Source organism: Anser brachyrhynchus (genome assembly GCF_964034855.1).
Source record: "Anser brachyrhynchus genome assembly, chromosome: 7".
Lineage (NCBI taxonomy): Eukaryota > Metazoa > Chordata > Aves > Anseriformes > Anatidae > Anser > Anser brachyrhynchus.
In genome coordinates, this window is record NC_137701.1 from 16566510 (window position 1) to 16583712 (window position 17203).

At 41.4% G+C, this 17203-nt stretch overlaps 1 protein-coding gene across 1 annotated transcript in view; it reads right to left on the reverse strand.

The window, feature by feature from the left end:
* Nucleotides 1-17203, reverse strand: part of LOC308198287 (uncharacterized protein) — a 59603-nt gene that overhangs the window by 21965 nt on the left and 20435 nt on the right. Inside the window, exon 2 of the mRNA XM_080600501.1 lies at nt 10261-10330. The gene's annotated coding sequence lies outside the window, so the exon portion shown is untranslated. The remainder of the gene's footprint in view (nt 1-10260; nt 10331-17203) is intronic.

Here is a 17203-nt window from a genome sequence, read left to right on the forward strand (position 1 = left end):
CACAGTTGCTGGGGTGCAAAGTGCCCCCCAAGCCCACCACAAGCACACCTCAAACACAGTGTGCCACGTCGCGCCACTGAAATTAAGCCAGCCTTCTCCATTGACCTCAAGGGGAGAAGGATTGAGAAACATGTTTTCAGTCATCACCTTGAGACTTAGAGGTGCATTAATTAAGGCTTACAGGGGAATTTAAAAGTGAAGTATTAAAATGCAGCTAGGGCAGCCAGGATACAACACTGACTGTGTGAAAACCCAGATTAAGGTATTTCACAGTACTTGTGACCCCCACAAAAGTTAAAATATTCACACTATATTAAATATCTAGTATCTTACCATACCCTAACACAAGCTAAAGCATCCACCAACAAACTCTGGAAGAGAAGTCACAACTCTTCATGCCAGGGAAGAGGGCCCAGGGACTAGGACCGAGCCCCACGAGAGACAGCGTGGGATCAAGGCAGGAGGCTGGGTTCTTCCTGTCTCGAGGCAGACACCATCCTCCCAGAGCTTTCCAGAGCTAAAGAAGCTATTTCACTTTATGGTCTGCAACATATATTTTTTTCCTCTATTTTTGCTTCCAACTGCATATTTTTATAGGACTCCTGCCCTTACCTATTTCAATACTGGCTTTAATTATTCCAGTGAATACTTGCTTCTGATTTTCCTGTAACTACTTAGAGGAAGTGAGCCTAAAAAGGAAAAATCGAGAAAAACTAGGTTTTGCATTCATTTAAAGGTATTCTGTTCAAAATTAGAGAAAAATGTTTGAGGTTTTATTCAAAACAAGTTTTTAGCAAGAAAGTTACAAGAAATTATGAGAGGACTGCTAAAGGTCAGCATGTTATAACCAAATTCCTGCCTGTTAAATTACTGGTATATTATGCTTCCAAGAAAATCTGTGTTTAACATCTGTTTTCTTTACGAGAGATCATTAGTAACAGACAGGCCGAGTCATATCCTCATTCTGCACTTACCTCAGGTTTTGAAAGGACAAACCTGTCCCTCCCTAGATGCAGGACTAGATTCAGACCTGGCCTCATTGGACTTGTGCACTACTGTGATGTTTTCAAGTTGCTTTGGATTCAGACATTACCCAAAAATGAGTATTAATGAGGAAAACAGGAAGGTGAGCTGGAGACGAGCTGGCTCTGCTTCTCATCATTTTGCACTCACTGCTGTTCAAGCTATTTTTTTTTATCAAGTCAGAGCAGATTTCTCTTTATGACATAGCTGGCAAAAAACTTCCTGAAAAAAAATTGGTGGCTGGTAGTCAAATTAGGAATCAGTATGGATCACAACATCCTGCTACTTCTGAAGAGGTTGGCACTGTAAAAAAATAAAGAAAAATAAAACATGCACATAGCAGAAAGCTCTGCAACTGAAGTTATGGAAAGCAACTGTTGTTTTAGCACATGCTAGGAAGCAAGTGTTTTCCAACACCATTTGTTGTTGAGAGGTCAACACATGAAATATGGAGACATCTGGATATTTCAAGGTCAGCATGTGGTTGTGGATATGAGCTCTGCGGAATGGCGGGCCTCTCTGGACATGACCTGAAAGAACCAGACAAGCACTGCATCCTTCCCCCACCACTCCAGACATCCCTACCTCTCTCCCTCTTCCACCCCCAGGTCCCTCTTCCTAACCCCAGCACAAGTGTGAGGCAAAGGAAAAAAAAAGTATGCCTCTAGCTGTGGTGAAGGTTTCAAGACTATTCAGCCTTCACCAAGGTTATAATTGCCCAAATATTTGATGCTACAATTGGAGATAAATGTTTTCGCAAGCAGGGTTTATAGATAAACATGAGCATTATGAGTGTGCCTGTAGCAAAGAAGTGCTTAGAAACACAGTGCCTTTGGCTTTCTGTACCTTCAGGTGCTTTGCCATCTCAGACCCAAGTATGGAGCACCCATTGTAAGAGCCTGGCTAGAGGACTGCAGGGACATGGGCTCAAATACTTTCCCTATCTGATTTTAAAGATTCTGGGGTGAAGTTACGCAATGCAGAAGAAGAAAAAAAAGCAACAGGAAATCCAAACAGATTTTCATGACCATCCGAAGTGTAATAGTGATGTTTTAAAGGATTCTTAAAGTATCACATTGCTCATTTCACTTACTCTTTCCACATGATGAACATTGTGGATTGCTAGAATGCAGACACTTGAAGTGAAATGTAAACCTAGGGTCAGTTCAGGATCTTTTTATATTTTGTTGTTGTTTTTTGTTTTTTTTTTTTCTTTGCTTTTGAATTATTTGCAACCTTGAAAAAATGTTACTTCCATACCTCAGTTTACCCACATGTGGGATATTTACTTCCCAAACTGCTCATAAAGTTTAAATCCAGTAATGTTTTCTGTAACAAGTATCAAGCTCTGCAGATGAATATTAACATTTTCAACCCACATCACCAATTCTGCAGTGTTTTAAGAAAATAAATGGCAAGAACTGAAGTAGCATAGAACAGACTGGGAACAGGTGAACTGTAGAAGTGGTAGGGCTTCATTTGACAGAAGAGGAAAAGAATACCAAGCAGAATTTGGAAAAAGCAGGCAGAAGGAGGGAAGAATAAAGATTGATGAAATGGTGCTTTGGAACCTAGTGAAATAAAATGTCACACAACCACCCATGCCCACCAGGATGGGGCTTAGTTTATTTTTAAGTGACAGGAATCATGCAAAATTAGAGCAGAGACTGCAAACAGCAACAGCTGCCCTACTTCTTTAAAAAGCAGTTGCTGAATTAGGAGATTGTTCTACCAAAGCTGAGCATGGCTTCCACGCTACACAAACATTAACTGGATGTAAAGCAGCCTTCCTGAAGGCCAAAAACTTCCTCTTAAATTTGCATTGTTTTGTATGATACTTCACTTTGTTTCTCCCTACAGTGGAAAAGACTTAAACCACCCTGCTCCTAAATGCTAACATTTTCCTTAATCTAAATGCAAAAAAGTCACTTTTCGGGCAAAAAGACATTTAAAGCCTTGTAAGTCACATTTCATTTGTAAGTGCTGTTGTGGCTTCCCTTCTATATAATGCTTTGTGGTTTTTTTTGTTTGTTTGGTTTTTTGTTAGAGACTATGTAGTTGTTTGCAGTAAATTTTCTCATCCAACAGAACAAAGATAAACTGAAGACTTTAGTTTTGACTTTAAAAGGTGTGGGCAAACCAGTGGCACAAGACAGTGCACAAATAAGGACTTCCAGGAGCAGACAGGGGCCACCACACCTGACATCAGCTGGAAGGTCCCTTGTTCAAACCCTGGGTCAGCAACAATGGGGAGCTATTGCCATTCACTGACTTTAGCTCCTTCCAAAAGAGTACTGATATTTTAGGCAGATACCTAACAGTCAGACATTTGCAGCATCAACAGAAAAAGCAAAGCTTTGATGGGAAGAAAGCTTGAACTATCCTTAGGTCCTTTTGATGGAGAGCTGAAGCAGATTTGGGAGGCGGGATACAGAAGCACTGCTAGACCAACAATTTGAAGAAAGCTAGTGTAATGCCACCCAAAGGGCCTAACTTTTCACATTAGGGTAGAGGAGTTAAAATTCGTGATCTTTGAAGAGAAATCCATCTGGAGACTTGTTATTTTCTCACAGATGAGGCAATTATAAGGAATAGCCCTTTCCTTTATCCCTCAAGGAAGTTCCTAGCTTAGTTAGCAACATGAGTTATTTCTATGGCAACAGACAGATATAAACACAGGATTATAACGTTCAACAAAGGATCAAGAAGAGGAAGAAATAGGAGTTGAAGAGAAATACCTGGAAGAGCTACAAGAGCTGCAGAAGTCACTAATTCCTTAAAATACATTTCTTCCTCCCAACAGGACTCCTTACCAAAAAGGTGCAATGCTCACAGACTTTGAACTAAATAGGAAAAAGCCAGATGACTGTACATTATTTTTGTTGAAGGCATAACAGTAATTGGAGTAGCTGGCACCACTGACACACAGGACGGGGTATGTCGGGGTGCTGTGCTGGGGTCCCTCAGACATCGCTGTCACAGCTGCAGCCAGGCCACCTCAGCAGAGCTCGCGCTAGAAAGCAGGTACCTTTAGTCTGCAAGTATTGCTATAGAGGCAGGATGTCCAGCACATATGTACGAGTAAACTCAAACACCTACACGTGCTTACATACCCTAAATAGAGCCGAGCAGGTAATTACAGCATTGTCAAACCAAGACTGACCTTGGAGGGAAAGCACAGGTGACACCTTTTAAAGTCTCTCCCTGTTCCCTTTCACTTCTGAAGCCATGTGCACTGCTCCCGGATGCAATCAAGCCCTACCAGCAGAACAGCAACAAACCTTTGCTGCACATCCCAGTGCAAATAGCTGCATGGAGCACAGGGCACTGAACCCAGCCCCCTCCAGCTTTTCCCTTTCATTTTCTCCAACAGGATAAGCCAGCCCTCTTGGCCTGGGGAGCCCTGGGTGCACCCCAGGGGAAGCACACCACAGGCCAGTTCAGCAGAGCTGGGTGTCCCGTACCAGCAGAGTACCTGTGCACCAACCCCACAGGGCCAGTGCTTGATTGCTGCTCCAGAAAATTCATTTTGAGCTGGTTTGGGTGTGCCTGCGTGAGCTGCAGTTACTCCTCTGGATTGCCCTAGAGCAGCCACTTCCCAGGAACATCTGTCTTGTGGGATCCTAGCCAGAGGAAGAAATTTCTTTAATTTTTTTTTTTGGTTAATCACCACCCTCATTTACACCAGACACATGCTGCCACATGAGGCTGGGAAAGAGAGGGAAAGCCCAGACTGCACAGAGACTGGCAGCGGGTCTGAGACATGGCCCCACCAGCCAAAGGAGCCAAGCAGAGGCAGGTGCGTGGGAAGCTCACAGTAAGACAGGCCAGGCCACAAAGGGATCTTCATGCTCCCACAGCTGATCCAGGGCACACAGAGATGGGTCTGGCACAAGTCAGGATCACTTGTCCTGGGCCATATGTCCATCAAAGAGCAAAGTAAGCACATCTGTGGCTGGGCACGGCCCACTGGACAGCCTGTCAGGAAGCAGTGAAATAATAGGGGTAATACTGCCTAGCATTAGATGTGAAAGGAAAGACCATTACGCATCTTTTGAAGCTTAAAAGTAACTATTTTCTCCCAAAGTAGGGAATGATTGAAGGGAGCATGTAGTGCTTCAGACAAACTTAATGCAGGAAGTTCTCTGCATTCTTCAGCTTCTTGCCAAGAGATGCTGTGCACTGTCAATCACTGGTACAATCCCAGGCCCTGCAGCACCCTTTAGCTTTTAAAGTCCCAGTGAAAGGTCTGGTTTTGCTATCCATGCCTTTGGAATTCAGGTGCAAAAGCCCTGCACAATCTCAACCATGAATCACTGGTGTGCTGGCGGGGAGGAAGGTGGGTGACAGTAAATAGAGCCAGACAGAGTAGACTGACATAGCCCAGAGTCCTTGCAAAGTCAGCAGTGACAATCTCCTGCATGCCTGAGGTACTCTCATCACTGGTAGGATTTAATCTAATGCTTTCCACATAAATAATTCACACAGGGACTGATTTACTGTACAGCTGTCAATGAACCTACAACAGTACTCACATGCTTCTCATACTAAAACAGCTCCATTTGCCAGTAAGGAAGGACGCAAGAAAGGATGACTGTTTTCCAGCCCTCTCCCCAAGAAGTGGAAGCTGTCATAATATTTAACCTTTCCTCTACTCTTCCACCAGCAGGCACCTGCCCCACCCCACCGTTTGTTCCCACACCCCAGATAGGAGAGCAGATAAGGAGTCCCCGGCTTGCTGCTTCCTGACCATGAGTCACAGCTCTGAGTCAGCCTTTGTGTTTTAGGGAACCTGGAAGGCTTTGAAACACGCTGTTGATTTTGGCAAAGCTGTCTCTTTTTGCTTCGAGGGTAAAACAATCTACACGCTTCATTCTCATTCTGAAAATAGCCTCTGAGGTGAAAACAGTGGGGGAATGACCAAAGACCTGCCTGTAGTGGACTCCCTGCATAGCAGAAGCAGAACCTCTCCATCCTGGAGAGGAGCAACTCCAGCTGCACTGAAGTGACTGATCCACCAAACACCCACTTACATACCCAGGACTTCAGCAGGATGCATTTGCAGCTCCTGAGTGTCTATTTTATGCACAGGAGATACCATTGTGTATGACTTCAGATACAACCACCTCTAGAGCAACTTTTCATCTTTCCAGTGATGACCAAGAAGGGTGTCACCATCCCCTGGGTCACCACCTGTTTCCCACATCCAGATGGCAACCGACATTAAGTAGCGCCAATTCCAGTCCCAACATCAGCAAGCCAGCCTCCTCTTTTCTCGCCAGTGCATTCATCCCAGCAAATCAAGGAGTTGGTCACATCTCAGTTGAGACAAGCTGGTAACAAGGAAAATGGGCAAATCTACCTCTCAAGAACCCATGTGCACCTTTGCCTGGTCCTCTTCTGTCTCCACAGATCAGCACTTTGTATTTATACAGAAAAATCCTTCATTCTTGGCAGAGCAAAGCACCCATATTTTTATTAACATGTTTAAACATTACATCAGCTGCTCGTTTCAAACATTCATCTGCATCATCCACTTCAGTGCCTAGTTCTGTATCTGTTTTACAAAACCTTTAATTAAATGAATTATGCTTTAATATATATATTTTAATTTCCTTTTGCAATCATTTCAGACATCTTTTGATCTCTTGCTGCAATTTCAAACTATACTCCTTCCCTTCATGTCTGTTTGGATAAACACCTTTGCTTGGGCCAGATTCATTAGCATTTTAATTGTTTTCTCACTCCAGGACTTTTCTGAAATCCCTGCTTCCCACTGTATGGCAAATTAGGTTCTTTCTCCTAGATTAAGTCCTAAATTCACTAAAATGTCTTAAAGCGTAAGTATGACAGCATAAAGAAAACAAAAAGTTATCTGTAAAAAGTACAATTAGTTGCTACACTTCCTTTTAGAGGGTAACTATTGTTAAAGAAATTATATCAAGGAAATTGGTTTTAATATTCTTTAATAGGGATTTTACATGATAAAGCAAAGAAACCTGAAACATGCCAAAGCACAAAGAATAATTAAAATAGCAATTGTAACAGTATTTTTAACATTTCCTTGAATTAGTGTCTAGAAAGGGAAAACCTAATGTGAAAACTTAGATTTTTAACCTTGTCACAACATGTTGACTTTGGAAAATAGCTTCAGCACTTTTCTCCCTACGTCTGTCAAATAGTTTACTTAAAAATAAGTTATCAAAAAACATGACATTGCAAAAGCAAAATTTTTCACTTTTTACAACATCACTTCTAAATGCTTTTATTTTTAATTTTGACTGCACCCTTTAAAGTCAAAGTGAAACGTTTCAGCTAACCAGAGATGTCCTTTCTCCAAGTCTGGTCAGTCAATCTAATTTAAAAAACCCTTTTGCTCAGCTCTGCCCACAAATTCCAATTTGCCACGCATCAGATGGTAAAAATTTGCATTCATATTCTATGATTCTATGATTCTTAGCCTGCTGCAGTTGTAGAAAAGTTAGCTTCCCTTTTTTCATTGATCTGTGGCTGTGATTCAATGAGAGCGTGCACATAATCAGCTATTTGGGTCAACTATCAAGTGACTGTTAGTCTGATCCCTTCCTTGTATCATTACATACGTAGCACCATCAGTAATCTGTACTGCAGGAAAGAAATCCACTAACACTAATGCTGATCCTGAAAATGTCACAAGCATCCTTAGCCTTAGTATAGTCGGCCTTATTTAAGAAGATGACATTCATAGCATATTCAAGGTAAAGCATGTGGGAACATTCAGAAAACGTTTGCAACATTTTAGGCTTTACTTTCATTAAAAAAAGGGCATGTTCCAACACAGAAAAGAGTGGGTGCTAACACTAGCTCTTCTATAAGAGTGGAGGCAAAGCCCTTAGTTTTTAGATCTGGTGAGATAAGGGAGGTCAGCTACAGGAGAGCTAGGGTTCAGACCTACTGGTGTCATGCTAAAACGCTTCCAATGCTTTGACTTCTTTGGATTTAATAGCAAAGAGAGACCATATTCTCATGGAGGGTAAAAACAGCAGCAGTTACACCTTTAGCTCATTGAAGTAGATCCATTGAACCACTTCACTGCTTTCATAGACAAATTCACTTCCATGCTAAGTGGCTATTTTAAATGAATTCACTTCTACAAAGGAAGACAGACCACTTACATTAGGATTTATCAAAATTAACTTTTGTTTGGGATTACTTAAGCAGCATTAAAACACGTGCATTGTACAATTGGTTTTCCCAGGCAGATCACCTTTTTGCTTGCTTCTTATCTAGGAGTACAATTTCCCTCACATGAAGCTCTCCCACATGTTCAAAATGCACCTGCTTTCCTTTCTGACAGTATTGTGGGAGCAAAGTGAGTGTTGCACCATCATTGTATCCTCTAACACTAGCAGGTATCTTAGGCTGATCTAGCCGAACCCCTCAAGTACAAACAGGACAGGATCTGCTGTCACAGGTCTGAGGCTGCAATCACTCCCCAAAAATGACTGCAAGCAGCAATCTTGTTCTGCAGTCCCTTCACGCTATAGGTGTCTAAAAAACTTCAAGTAATTCCCCACATCAAATAGACACAGGGTGGCAAACAGGGTGTAAGACAGTCCCTTGGAGACTCTCACAGCCATTTGGGTACAGCATCCTTTTAGAAAGGGACATCCCCAAATCAAAGTCCATAGCCAGGTTCCAGAGGAAAAAGCTTTCTTTCAGCAACTTACAGTGAACTGAAACTTAAAGGAACACTTAACTGTTAGACATCTTACTCTGAGTTGTATGTTAGACTCACTACAGTGAATACTCTGAAAATTATATGTGACCTGATTTAACATTTTCAGTACAACTTCTGAAGACGAAGTCAAAACGGGTTTCTACTAAGGAGCCATCAATTAGGCCTTCTTTAAGCCAGGTAATATTACAATTCCGCCACTTCCTAGCAATAATTTCTTTGTATGTGTCTGGGAAATACTCCCATTGGAAACAGAAGAGACTGAAGGATGAGAGCGAAGGAGGGCAATACCATATCTTCACTGGAATCCACCATGTCTGCCAGCAGGAGGCATGACATTTACAGCTTGATCGAGGAAAACGGAATATGGAAACCACGTACACTCTGTGTACAAACAAACTGCTGATTTGTTCAGATGCTGTTGGTAGATTGGCATAGGATCAAGAGTGATCAGAAGAAGTGTAACATTAGAATCATAGAAAGGTTTGGGTTAGAAGAGACCTTAAAGATTATCTAGTTCCAAACTCCCTGCCATGGGTAGGGACATCTCCCACCAGACCAGGTTGCTCAGAGCCCCATCCAGCCTGGCCTTGAACACTTCCATTGCTTCCCACAACCAACAAGCTCTTTCCAGTTTGGCCTGCTGCATCCAACCCAGCTTTCTTAATGCTCTACACAAGTTGCAAAAGTCTGCCCAAGGTCCTGTATATCTGATTTCACACAGGCACCTGTAAATGTAGGGCAGTGATATCAGATATCTGTCCTACTTTAGTAGTTCCACCTAACTCCAAAAGGCTTATTTGGAACATAACTTTTCATTATACGAACAGGACAAAAACAAACTCAGCAGGATGCTGGCACTTGTATTTACAAAAATAACCCACCAGGAACTCATATGCTATCCAACACTATCATCTTATAAATCACAATTTAATATGAAAACAATGACATGCTGTTAAACTAATTGGTCTGTTAAACCCTAACAATGATGGTTCTAATGCTAGTTTCATACAAGGAATGGGGAAAAAGGTGGACAAAGTGAAAGAATACTCAAGAGCAGGGAAAAGAGCCAGAAAAAAATACAGTGGATGGGAAACATGCCAAAAACAGAGGCTGTCCCAAAAGTGAATTTCCCTAATGACAATAAATGCAAAGATGAAGTAGTAAGCAACACGAACAGCAGTCAGCATGAGTCTCCTCATGGGTTTGAGGTTCTCACCTCAGGCCAAGAAAAGATTTTGGTCTTAAGAGCCCCAGAAACATCTCAGTGGCAATAGACTACTGAGACCAAAGTTCCTACTGACTGCTTGCATTCAGCTACCATGCATACCCCCAAAATTGGAAGTCTTCTCAGAGTTAACCATGGTGGAACATACCTCATATGTTTACCGCTTAGTACTACACTTTTCTGTCAACATTTACCTAATGTAAAGTACTTAAACAGTGGTTGGAAAAGAAGAGAAGGGTTCACTACACAGTAGGCCAAGAAAGAAGCTGCTTCTGTAGGAGAGAGATGTTACCTTGTCCAGAAGATCTATGCCCCACCAGCCTGGTGTTTGGTATCCTTCAGCACAGAGAGATGACAAGCCACTGTTGGTAAAGGAGATGAAGATGCATTAAAACTGTCAGATATGTTTTTTCCCAGCTTTTTTCCCCACCTTTCCCTGCAGGAAGAAATACACGTGGTATACAAAATACCTTAGTTTACATTTTAGAACCCCAGAGTGGTTTTCTTCCAGACTCCGTCTAGCGTCATCTGAAGACAGTGTTTAAATCCACTCATATGCTTCAGAAATTTCACAGGATTGTCATGCTAACTAGGATGTCTTCATGGCTGCCAGAACATCTTGAGACTTACCCAGTACTAGTGAACGAAATTTAAAATCGATGCATACTACCAGTGTACTACTGAGCACCTACTTACATCTTTTGCACCTAGACATCAGAAATCTTCTTTTGTGACTAGTCCATAAGCAATGGTAATTCCACTCATGGTAAGAGTCATTAAAGCTATGGCAATTTTCAGCAAGGAAATCTGGCACAGATCCTTAATTTACTGTGGGAAGGTAGGTCCTAACAAAAACATACTTCTGTTGTAATACTTAAGTTTCATATCTTAAAAGAAAATTTGAGCAGAAACACCTACACCCATTCATTCATAACTTTCCCTTCATTATTTGTTGCATTCCATTGTTCACAAACAATAGAGACGTATACAAATAGGGTTTTATGCAAGCCCTTTGTGATAAAAATAACTACATTCACAATTCTCATTAAAGTACAGCAGTATTTTCATTCCTCCTTGCAAACCAACTTGCATGTATTTGAGCAAGCCCTGCTGCCCCTTTAAGCTTTCCTCCCTCAAAGCATTAACACACACAGAGATGAGAGCTGAAAGAATGAGCTTACTGTTTTGTATGCACATAGCAAAAATAAAAAAATAGGATGTTTGGTGTTGAGGCTGCATTGAATTGATCCAGGTGCCCCCTCCAACACTATTATAAATGACAAGAAGTACATATTATTGACCAGTGAACATAAAATAATAACATAATTAGCTTTCACTTAAACAATTATCTAGCTGTCATTTCTGATCAAAGTTCAGAAAGCAGCACAGACTCAGGAGGGTACAGGGTTGGAATTAGCAGGCAGTGCTCACTGCTGACACTGCATTAACCCTGTGTAGGCACATTTTCAGATACAGCAAGCAGTCAAATACAGCCCACAGCAGTACCCAGAGGAAGACTACACTTCTACATTCATTAACATTTGTGAAGTTACTCATTAAATCCAGGCCAAGTCTGTTGATGTGAAATGCGCCCAGTCTCATGGTTCAGCACAGATAATGCATCAGCTCCTGTTTACTGGGATCACAACACTGCACTTAAAGTCTGAGTTTTTTTAGAGGAAAAAAGCTCACTCCTTGCCTTGTCAACTCCAACTCTGCACTGGAGAAAGAGCCACCCACCACCCATCGTCCTCTGTTGCAAATACAGCACAATCTGGCACTGATACATGACTGACCATCTCCAGCAACAAGTACTGTAGTGAACAATTCACTTCCAACACTGATGAATGCTACGACTTCCTATCAATAATTTTGCTGGCATTTTTTATCATTATGTGGCAACCAGCTGTGGCTAATCTTTAAGTGTTTTCTGAAAACTACTCTGGTTTGGTGCATATGGAAGGGAAAACATCTCTAATGGATATAACCATATCAATGACATATCATTGAGAAAAATGTATCCAGTCTAGATATGACTAGACTGGCTTCATATTACCTATTTTCAACAGGGAACAGATTAAAGCTGCTCTGGGAAGAGAATTTCTTGGGGCTAACCCAAAAGAAACATGAAGAATATTCAAGTAAATGAAAGTCATCCTAGGCTATAGTATACCTTTTGTTTACTGGCATCATGTCCTCAGGCACTAGGAACCAACAGGTTAGACAAGAGGCTTTATGCATTAACCGCAGAAGGGAGGACAGGGAAGGGCCTTTGTGCCTCCCAGCCGAGCAAGAGCACTCAGCATATGGGAAATCCAGAGTCCAGGAACTTATTCCAGAATCAGAAAGTAGATCTTGTGTTACTGGGGAGAACAGACTGAGAGGAGGCACCTGAAAACCCATTCTCCTCTATGCACTCCCCTATGCACAGCCATCTGTCAGCCGGGGACACAGGCTCCAGAGTATGGTGCAGAGGCGGATTTAGTCCCACATCAACTAGGCCACTGGACCTCTGTTAAATCTTTTCATTTCTGGAAAGCAGCAACATAAAATACACCCTGCCCCCAGACCACAGATTTCCCATTTATGATCACTGATTTGGAGTAGTACACTAGCAGCAACTCCTTGGAAATTCAGATAATGAAATTATGATCATTCAGTTAGAGTTACTGAATTAGTTTCTCATTTCCCTCTTCTGTATTGCAGAGCATAGCTCCTCATTGTTTTAATTTAGAGGAGAGATTAATACCAACTGTGTTTAGCCTCTTATCTTTGCTCAACAAGAAATTATATAATGTTTCAGGAAATGAGTTGAAGTAAAATAACCACCTCTTTCACAGTTAAATGCTTAGGAAAGATTCTGCTTCATCCATTCTGGCATCTTATATCTACTCAGGACAAACAGCACAGGCAGCAAAGGTAAAAAGCTTCAGTTGTAATACCAGAGGACCAACCTAGGGTTAAAAGTTATTTTCATGCCTGGTCAGTTCCTACAGGTCTGTAAGGCTGCCAAGCCAAGTGTGACTTGTGATAGCAGCGACTTTTGTCCTGGTGCTAATCTACCAGCATCTCACTGCAGACTACCACGGATTCATATTTTAGGGGCAGAAGTATTCTTGCACAGGCACACCAAGTACAATATTAAGAAAACAAAGCATCTAAGAATAATGAGATTCATGACACAAATAGACCTGTACCACAGGGAAGATCCCTGGGTGTTTCAGGATGTATGACTAACTGGTAAGATACAAGAAACAGCAGCTATAGGGAGCACAATGCAAGCCCTGTGCACCATTGTTTTTGAAAGTAGTGTTTATCAGTTTTCCATGAATCACCAACTGTTCTTTAAATACCAGTGCCTGTATTCTTCAAGAGGCTATAAATAGACGCAGTTTATTTGGCTGTTCCGGTGAAAGCTGTGAAAAGGATGACATTTGTTCTTAATATATAGTAATGGTGAAAAGCTGTCACAGGATCAAAACACTTTTCTTTCTAGACATGAACGACAAGTACTTCTGTATGCTGTCACAAGCCCTTCTGATGGAAAAAGGACCTTATCAGCCTGTTTGGTACTAATTCCTCAAGTTGTTTTGACTAGACCTTTTTTCCTTCTGATGACTCCAACCTACAATACATCATGCTGGCTATATTGGTTTGCATTTTACAACACATTGTTTCCCAAGCTCCATAATACCACCAGGCCACTATTATTAGAAGTTTAAATTGGCACAAATCTATGTCAATTAACTGAGCTTTCTGCTGGTATTTCCCAACCATCAATTGTCTTGTACTTCAGGCTACACTCAGATGTAAGGTTATTTCTCCAAGGGAGGCAAGTGAGAGTTAAGCAACTTGTGCAGTATCACACAACAGCACCAAGCAAGGTTTCAATCATTTCCTACACCACTCTCTCACAGGGAGAAAGAGCATGAGCAGTTGAACTACTGAGCAACGTGAACATGCAGAGGAGCTGCTAGAGAGCAGACCATCTGGATCTCCAGGACCACTCACTTTCTTCCAAACTTCAAAGACAAAAAATTTAGATGAGCTTATCAAAAATTTCTTCTTCATAGAGTGGGATGAACTTAAAATCCACACAGCCTCATTGTATTCAAACTTATCCAAGAATGAACTTGGACTAACACATCTTTGTTACGTTACCATAAGGCAAAGCAAACATTTAAACAGGAAACAAATGAATCCTGTACACAACAGCACATTAAGGAACCTTTGTGTTTCAGACATGACTGAAGAAAAAATAAGAGCTTAAAAAATAGATGAGGTTACATCTCTAGTGTTATCTGAGGTCTACCAATTCACTTGTCCATTTTCTAAGCAGTATCAGGAAAAATTTGATGTGAAAAATATAATCTAGTCTTAACTTAAAGACAGGACAGTCAGGTTTGTTTGTTTGTTTGTTTGTTTGTTTTCACCTTACTTCTCACTTCATGAGCAGCTTACTATCTAGCTTTGCCAAGCTTCTAACTGTTATCTTCAGTCTTTCAACTTAGAGGGATTTGTACAAGCTCCTTGTGGTTTTGAGTCACAGATCCACACCCTTCGAGGTTTCACTTGAATTTCAGGTTTGCAGTAGCCAGCATTGCCATGTCTTTGGTATCCTTCCTAGAGAATAGTTTCCAAACAGTACATTTTGGCTTCTTTGAAGTGACCGTTAAAATGCTTCCCTACTCAACTTGGCATATCATAGAGCAAATCGATGATACCACTCCAATGCAATTGTTTGATTCAGGTTGGAGCTTCAAAAACCTGAAGAGTACTTTGAACAGTAAGATCACTGTATCAGACTGTCCTTAAAGTGCTGCACTAAGCATGCTTTGTAGGAGACAAGCACTGAAGTCTGTGTAGAAATTAATAAGAAATTACAAGAATACCATAATGACTTGTATGTGTTTTTCCAGCACAGATCAATACAGCTTCCAAGAAATCAATACTTTTGAAGAAAAAAGCAGGATACTCTGTGCAGAACTGAAAAAAGGCACATAGCTGTATAATACGCATACCTAAGAGACTCAAAGAAAAAAAAAAAAACCTTCAGAACAAATACTCATGCTTATTCTTGGAGGAGTTGCTTTATGGGACAAAATAGGTTCTTAAACATTTTAAAGTAAGGTCTAAGCCATTTTGGAGAGTGGTTGTATTGTAATAAGAACAGTAATTTGACAGTACAACTACTTTTCCTAGGCAACCTATGTTGATCAGACCTGGACTTCCCAAGCACAGACAGACCAAATCCCGACACTTGCAGGCTGATGCCATTGCTTTTCCAAGACATCAAGCACACAGATCTCTCCTTCCTGCTGTGGCTGTTGGAAAGTTGTTGGGGTTTCTGCGTTAGTCAGCACAAGTGGACCTTGTTATTCTCATTAATTGCACCAGCAGGGTATAGAATAAACAGCTGCTTCAGAGGGAAAAGGATAATATGAGAGCACACTGTAATGAATAAATTGTAATGAATAAAGTGGTGCTGTCCTAACCTGCTTGTGTTCCTGCTGTTATTTGTGAACAGAAGGAAGTAACAAAATAACAGCCTTAGTAAGCATACAGTCACTAAAACACTGTTGAGCTGTAGCATGTCCACAACACAAGGACTTAATTCATATGGTATGAATATTGAGCACAGGTTCCTGTCCCAGAACTTCAGTGGCAATGCAAAGTTTGGGGGATATTGCTCAACTACAGCCTTTTGGGGGGTGGGGGGGTTCACAAGCCCCAGAATGTGGGCACTGACCCTGTCCAGATAGCTACTTGTGTAGGGGTGTGCAGTCTCAGTCACCAAATAGAAATATCCAAACACAAACCCCAGCAGAAGGAGAACACCTTCTTTCAAATTTATTTTAAAGTGACCTGATTTATCAGGAATATATTTTTCCCAATTTAAAAAAGAGAATATTTAGTATCTGAAAACATGGCTGAAGTAGCTTACTTGCAGCTAAGAGTCAACTAGCAGATGCTATTATTAAGCCCCTTGTTGATAGAAGTAGGCTTAGGCAAATTATAATAGGAAATAAGCAAATTATAACACAATTTAGCTTTAGCTCTTCCAAAAATCACAGCATAGGCATGCACTAAAGTACTGTCTCCATATCCACAGAGAAAGTGGATCAGTTTAGAAAACAAAGCAGTAAAACTTGGTCCTGACAGGTATGTGTTGTCTGGGCTTGGAAAATTACATTTCTGGGCTCCATCTTTCCATTTTTTTAAGGTTGTTTTTCCTGCTAAGGTAAATGAGGGATTCTGCTTTTTGTACAGTGGCGATAAAAGCCCCGGAGGGAAACTTTCAAACAGGCCAGAAGGTTTTAGAAACACAACCTCATTACCTTCCAGTGAGAGTTGTACTCTTAGATGCATCCCCTAGATGCATACATAAATCTAGTGCAGAGTGGAAAAGTTTTCTAGATGGGGGGATGAGAGGAGGAACATACCTTGTCTCAGGATACTATGAGATACTCTTAAGGCTCTTCCTTTTCCCAATGAAAACCCTCTGGTCCCTTCCTCAGCAACCCCAAATCCCACACCAATCAGCAATTACATGGTTTGTACCAAGCTGAGGACACCAATGGACCACATATCACTATGGCCATAGGAGCCAGAAAGTATGGAAACAAAAGGCTGGAATAGAAGGGATGGATGAATTTAAGGCAGAGAGGAAGCGACTGGCCCCCGTGGGGAGGGACCCTCTGTGCTCTACCAAACATCCCCATGCTCTGCTTGTTGCTGGCTTTCTTCCTGCCACTGGCCACTGTGGCCGCGGGCTCTGCTGGGCACGTTCACCACTGCGCAGAGCTTGTGTGACCATTATAGCCCTCTGGGCTGCCTGGGGCGACGCATGGCATTTCCTGGACATAATGTCCTTTTGTGCATCTAAAATAAGCTGCGCGTTCTCTTTTTAACATATCCCTCTGTCACTGTGTTATTAAAATAACATCAATGTCTCTCCAGTCAGAGCACAGTCTATGGGCTGGCTGTTAAAATCTGCTGTCAATTACCAAGCAAAATGTGAATGAAATGAAGAACAAATTGTCTAACTTCATCAGCATTGTTTTTCTCTTCTTCCCCCAGATAATAATACCTTAAAATAGACTGCCTTATTAACCATAGACCAGAAGGTTAATAAGTACATCAACAAAACAAATGTACTAAATTAAAACAATGCATTAACATTCATTAGTATTTCTCTGTTGATTCCCAAACATGCTGCTATTGCTATTGTGTTA